The sequence below is a fragment of the Odocoileus virginianus genome, chromosome 1, assembly GCF_023699985.2.
Source record: "Odocoileus virginianus isolate 20LAN1187 ecotype Illinois chromosome 1, Ovbor_1.2, whole genome shotgun sequence".
NCBI classification, from domain to species: Eukaryota; Metazoa; Chordata; class Mammalia; order Artiodactyla; family Cervidae; genus Odocoileus; species Odocoileus virginianus.
Window position 1 is genome coordinate 107,988,095 of NC_069674.1, and position 7,087 is coordinate 107,995,181.

The 7,087-nt window shown below is 39.5% G+C and overlaps 1 pseudogene; it reads right to left on the bottom strand.

Annotated features, from left to right (window-relative positions):
- Positions 1–1,724: 1,724 nt before the first annotated feature.
- Positions 1,725–2,002, bottom strand: LOC110152471 (small nuclear ribonucleoprotein E-like; annotated as a pseudogene).
- Between the last annotated feature and the right edge of the window lie 5,085 nt (positions 2,003–7,087).

The following is a 7,087-nucleotide window of genomic DNA, read 5'->3' on the forward strand; positions in this document are numbered from 1 at the left end:
TGGCCCTCAGCTTTCCTCCCCTCTGCCCGCCCCCCCCAGCCCCCCACTCCTTCCCGGTGCCCGTTACCATCTGCTGTCTACACATGTCACAATCCCGGATAATGTTAGCTCAGCAGTGCTCAAACGCCACCACCTCAGCCTGCAGCCATACAGCCTTATGCTTTATTTTAGAAGCTTAGTTGTTTGAGGTTTGTAATTACTCTCAAATTTTTAAATACTTTAAGATTCATTGCTTTTCTTCTGTATGGATTTCCAACTGCCCTTAGGTCATTTGTTGAAGAGGTTAATCCTTTCCCCTACTGATAAAGACTGAAGATTTTGTCTTAAGTCAAACAATTGTGAATTCATCTCAAGATTCTTAATTTTCTTTAACTGGTCTCTGTCATATTTTTGCACCAATATTCCACTAGCTTATTGCTTATTCTTTATAGTAAACAGTAAATGATATGAGAGACTGTCTGTATGATTTGTTCTTTGGTACTTCTTGCCATATTATAGGGGTTTCTCAGGCAGTGCTAATGGTAAAGAACTCCCCTGCCAATGAGGAGACACAAATATGTGGGTTCAATTCCAGTCAGGAAGATCCCCTGGAGAAGGAAACTGTCAATCCACTACAGTATTTTTGCCTGGAGAATTTCATAGACAGAGGAACCTCGTGGGCTGCAGTTCATGGGGTTGCAATTAGTCCGACATGACTGAGCATGACCCTACTATGAAAATGAAAGTGAAAGTCATTCAGTTGTGTCTGTTTGCGATCCCATGGACTATACAGTCCATGGAGTTGTCTAGGCCAGAATATTAGGGCGGGTAGCCTTTCATTCTCCAGGGGATCTTCCCAAGCCGGGGATAGAACCCAGGTCTCCCACATTGCAGGTGGATTCTTTACAAGCTGAACCACATGGGAAGCCCAAGAATACTGGAGTGGGTAGCCTATCCCTTCTCCAGTAGATCTTCCCTGCCCAGGAATCCAACCAAAGGCTTCTGCATTGCAGGAGGACTCTTTACCAACTGAGCTATCAGGGAAGCCCACACCCTACTATTGATCATTTGAATGTTATGTTTTTAAGAATGAGCTCATCAATGTACACACACACACACACACACACACACACACACACACACTTGCTGGGATTGTCTAGGAACAGACCTGAATCAGACTGGTTTGAGGAGATTCTGAATATTCATACTGAGTATGAATATTTCTTTTCACACTTTTCATCATGAAAAGATGAAACTTTTCATCTTATGGACATAGCATTTTTCTCAATTGCTTTAATTTCTTTAAGTACAAACTCCATGTAGACATAAGTTATAAACTACATTTATTCCTAACTAGTTTTATTTTTTACAAGATTATTATTTTAAGATTCATTATTATTATTTATGGAATATAGTTATGGGCAATATTGTGTTAGTTTCAAGTGAACTACACAGTGATTTGATATTTGCATGCATTATACAGTGATCCTCATGATAAGTCTAGAAATCATCTGTTCCTATACAAAGTAATTATATTACTGATCATATTATTTATGCTGTATATTTAATCCCTGTGGTTTATTTTTATAAAAACAGGCCCCCAGCATTTATTGTTATCTGGTAGTAGCATAAGGATGAGCAAAACAATATGAACCTGTTTTAGAACTAACTGACAAAGTCTCTAACAAAAGGCACTTAAGAAACCAACTGTTTTTTCAAATGATTTCTCACTTCATTGATCATTTCTAGGCAGATACACTTTGGAGCAGTATAATGTTATCTCCTTTTAGCATGATCTGACCCATTTATTTTCCTGATTTTTTTTTAGATTGACTCTCTTCTTCATCATCTAATATGAGGTTCATATACTCATCAAAACAAATGATACAGCCCTCTATCCACATATTCACTTGCTCATAAACCACACCTGAATCTGAGATCTATTTTCCAAGTATCTGAAGATGAGCTTGATGGGCTGCACCATCACTGTTTGCATGTTCAGGCCCTGACCCAAGTACACCATGATGGAAGTTCACAAAGACTTGTGGCTTATTTATTTCATAACTGGGAGGTTTGAACCGCTTAATAACCTTTACCTATTTTCCCCAAACCACACCTTCATCACTTCTGCTAACCGTCCATTTATTCTCTGAATCTATGAATCTATTTTCATTATTTTATTTTTTTTGTTATAAGTGAGATCATATGGTATTTGTCTTTTTCTATTTATTTCACCTATCATAATTCCCTCTAGATCGATCAATGTTGTCAGAAATGGCAGTATTTAATATTTTGTATTTTAGTAACATTCCACTGTAAATATATATCACATCTTTTAATAGCCTTCCAAGCTTGTCCCTCTTAACTTTCACCAATTCAACCACTTAAAATACTTGTCACTTCTTGAGATACATCCTTGACTTTGTAATGCTTTTCCATTTATTTGGGACTCCTGTTCGATCTTTACCTGTCAACCCCTGCAATTCCCACAGAACTCAGCTTTCTCCTGTAACAGCACTTAACACTTAGTTACACAGTCATCTATTTATGTCTCTACTCTCTTACTAGTTTGTGAGTGTTTTAAGGGCAGAGGTCATGCTTTATTCATCTATTTATCTTCAACTGCCCTTTGGGCTTGTCTCATAGTAGCCACTTGGTCTGTGTTTGTTGACTGAATGAAGACCCAAGTTTTTCTTAATAAATTTGTCAATGGGAAAGTCAGAAGGAAAGGACATGTAAATACTGGTGAAATCAAGCTTGAAACATGGGTCCCTGAAGTAGAATGTGGAAAAAAAGTTGTTACTTTAGTGAGATAAGTATTGAAGTCCTGTGTTTTTTTTGAAAAATTACTCCACAAATGCCAGTTTGAAAAGTGCCATGGTGTATTCATCCATGACAAAATGACCAAAGGATGAAATTTTCATTTGTGATAATTATAAACCAGAATATTGACAATTAGATTCTTCTACATATTCACCCACCTACCCATTTATTAGCTAACAGAGGCACCAGGGACCCCTTGATGAATCACAAGCTTGGGTGTCATGGCAAAGGGTCTTGTGTAACTCTATGACGCTATGAGCCATGCCACGCAGGGCCACTCAGCACTTCACGAGTCACAGTGAAAAGTCCTGACAAAACTTGGCCCATTGGAGGAGGAAATGGCAGACTGCTCCAGTTTTCTTGCATGGAGAACCTCATGAACAATATGAAAAGGAAAAAAGATGTGACACCAGAAGATGAGTCCTCCAGGTTGAAAGGTGTCCAATATGCTACCAGGAAAGTGAAAGTGAAAGTCGCTTAGTCGTGTCCAACTCTTTGTGGCCCCACGGACTGTGCAGTCTGTGGCATTTTCCAGGCCAGAACTGGAGTGGGTAGCTGTTTCCTTTTCTAGAGGATCTTTCCAACCTGGGGATCAAACCCAGGTCTCCCACATTGCAGGTGGATTCTTTATCAGCTGGGTCACCAGGGAAGCCCAAGAATACTGGAGTGGGTAGCCTATCCTTTCTCCAGCAGATCTTTCCTACCTAAGAATTGAACCGGGGTCTCCTGCATTGCAGGTGGGTTCTTTACCAGCTGAGTTACCAGGGAAGTCCATAAAGGGAAGAGTGAAGGACAATTATGAATAGAATGAAGTGGCTGGGCCAAAGTGGGAATGATGTGTCTGGTGGTAAAGTGAAGTCCAATGCTGTAAGAACAATATTGCATAAGAACCTGGAAGGTTTGGTCCCTAGATTGAGGTAAATAAGGTATGGTCAAGCAGGAGATGGCAAGGTCGAACATCTACATCTTAGGAATCAGTGAACTAAAATGGACAGGTGAACTTAATGCAAAATAGGTGAATTTAATTCCAGTGACCATTATATCTACTACTGTGGGTAAGAATCCTGTGGAAGAGATGGTGTAGCCCACACAGTCAACAAAATAATCTGAAATGCATTAGCTGAGGACAATCTCAAAACAGCATAATGATCTCAGTTCATTTCCAGAACAAGCCATTCAACATCAAAATAATCCAACTCTATGCCCGAATCACTGGTGTTGAAGCAGCTGAAGTTGACAATTCTATGAAGACCTACACCACCTTCTAGAACACACACACACACATATAAATGTATCACACACACATATAAATTTGTATCAATAGCAGACCGGAATGAAAAATTAGGAAGCCAAGAGGTACCCAGAATAACAGGCGAGTTTGGCCTTGGAGTGAAAAATCAAGCAGGGTAAAAGTTACCAGAGTTTTATCAAGAGAACACACTGGTCATAGAAAACATCCTTTTACAACAAACCAAGAGACATTGGCATCACCAGATGGCCAGTGCCAAAATTAGATTGATTATGTTCTTTGCAGCCAAAGATGGAAAAGTCCTATACACTAAAGTCACTAAAGTCACTATACACTGAAGTCCTATACACTAAGTCACTAAAAACAAGACGTGGAACTAACTGTGGCTCAGATTATGAGCTCCTTATCAAACAATTCAGACTTAAGTTGAAGACAATAGGGAAAATCACTAGGACATTCCAGTATACATAAATCGAATCCCATATGATTATGCAGTAGAAGTGACAAAAGATTTAAAGGCTTATATCTGGTAGAGTGTCTGAAGTACTATGGACAGAGGTGCATAATACTGCACAGGCAGCATTGACCAAAATAATCTGCAAGAAAAAGAAATGCAAAAAACACACACCTAAATAGCTGAGGAAGAAAGAGAAGTGAAAGGCAAGGGGGAAAGGAAAAGATAAAACCAGATGAATGCAGATTCTAGAGAAACAGCAAGGAGATAAGAAGGCCTTCTTAAATGAATAATGCAAAGATATAGAGGAAAAGAAGAGAATGGGTAAGATTGGAGATATCAAGGGAACATTTCCTTCAAGGATGGGCATGATAAAGCACAGAAACCATAAGGACCTACCAGAAGCAGAAGAGATTAAGAAGAGGTTGCAAAAATACAAATAAGAACTATACAATAAAGGTCTTAATGACCTGGATAACCATGATGGTATGATCACTAACCTAGAGCCAGACATCCTGGAGTGTGAAATCAATTGGTCCATAGGAAGCATTACTATGAACAAAGCTAGTGGAAGTGATGGAATTCCAGTTGAGCTATTTCCAATCCTAAAAGATGATGCTGTTAAAGTGCTGCACTCATTTCAGCTCAGTTGCTCAGTTGTGTCTGATTCTTTGTGACCCCATGAACTGAATCATGCCAGGCCTCCCTGTCCATCACCAACTCCCGGAGTTAACCAAACTCATGTCCATTGAGTCGGTGATGCTATCCAACCACCTCATCTTCTGTCATCCCCTTCTCCTCCTGCCCTTAATCTTTCCTAGCATCAGGGTCTTTTCAAATGAGTCAGATCTTCTCATCAGGTGGCCAAAGTATTGGAGTTTCAGCTTCAACATCAGTCCTTCCAATGAACACCCAGGACTGATCTCCTTTAGGATGGACTGGTTGGATCTCTTTGCCGTCCAAGGGGCTCTCAAGAGTCTTCTCCAACACCACAGTTCAAAAACATCAATTCTTCGGTGCTCAGCTTTCTTTATAGTCCAACTCTCACATCCATACATGACTACTGGAAAAACCATAGTCTTGACTAGACAGACCTTTGTTGACAACAAGGTCTCTCCTTTTTTAATATGCTCTCTATGTTGGTCATAACTTTCCTTCCAAGGAGTAGGTATATTTTAATTTCATGGCTGCAATCACCATCTGCAGTGATTTTGGAACACCCTCCCCCCCAAAAAAAAATAAGTCAGCCACTGTTTCTGCTGTTTCTCCATCTATTTGCCATAAAGTGATGGGACCAGATGCTGTGATTTTAGTTTCTGAATGTTGAGCTTTAAGCCAACTTTTTCATTCTTAGTTTTCACTTTCATCAAGAGGCTCTTTAGTTCTTCTTCACTTTCTGCCATAAAGTTGGTGTCAGCTGCATATCTGAGGTTATTGATATTTCTCCTGGCAATCTTAATTCCAGCTTGCCCTTCATCCAGCTGAGCATTTCTCTGATGTACTTGGTATATAAGTTAAAGAAGCAGGGTGACAATATGGAGCCTTGAGGTGCTCCTTTTCCTATTTGGAACCAGTCTGTTGTTTCATGTCCAGTACTAATTGTTGCTTCCTGACCTGCATACAGATTTCTCAGGAGGCAGGTAAGGTGGTCTGGTATTCCCATCTCTTTCAGAATTGTCCATAGTTTATTGTGATCCACACAGTCAAAAGCTTTGGCATAGTCAATAAAGCAGAAATAGATGTTTTTCTGGGACTCTCTTGCTTTTTTGATGGTCCAGCAGATATTGGCAATTTGATCTCTGGTTTCTCTGCCTTTTCTAAATCCACCTTGAACATCTGGAAGTTCACAGTTCATGTATTATTGAAGCCTGGCTTGGAGAATTTTGAACATTACTTTACTAGCATGTGAGATGAGTGCAACTGTGATGTAGTTTGAGCATTCTTTGTCATTGCCTTTCTTTGAGTTTGGAATGAAAACTGACCTTTTCCAGTCCTGTGGCCAGTGCTGAATTTTGCAAATTTGCTGGCATATTGCGAGTAGTACTTTCACAGAATCATTGTTAGGATTTGAAATAGTTCAACTGGAATTCCATCACCTCCACTAGCTTTGTTAGTTGTGATGCTTCCTAAGGCTCACTTGATTTCACATTCCAGGATGTCTGGCTCTAGGTGCATGATCATACCATCGTGAGTATCTGAGTCATGAAGATCTGTTTTGTACAGTTCTTCTGTGTATTCATGCCACCTCATCTTAATATCTTCTGCTTCTGTTAGGTCCATACCATTTCTGTCTTTTATTGAGCCCATCTTTGCATGAAATGTTCCCTTGGTATCTCTAATTTTCTTGAAAAGATCTCTATTCTTTCCCATTCTACTTTTTTCATCTATTTCTTTGCATTGATCACTGAGGAAGGCTTTCTCATCTCTTCTTGCTAATCTTTGGAACTCTGCATTCAAATGGGTATATCTTTCCTTTTCTCCTTTGTTTTTCACTTCTTTTTTTTTCACAGCTATTTGTAAGGTCTCCTCAACAGCCATTTTGTGTTTTTTTTGCATTTATTTTTCTTGTGGGTTGTCTTGAT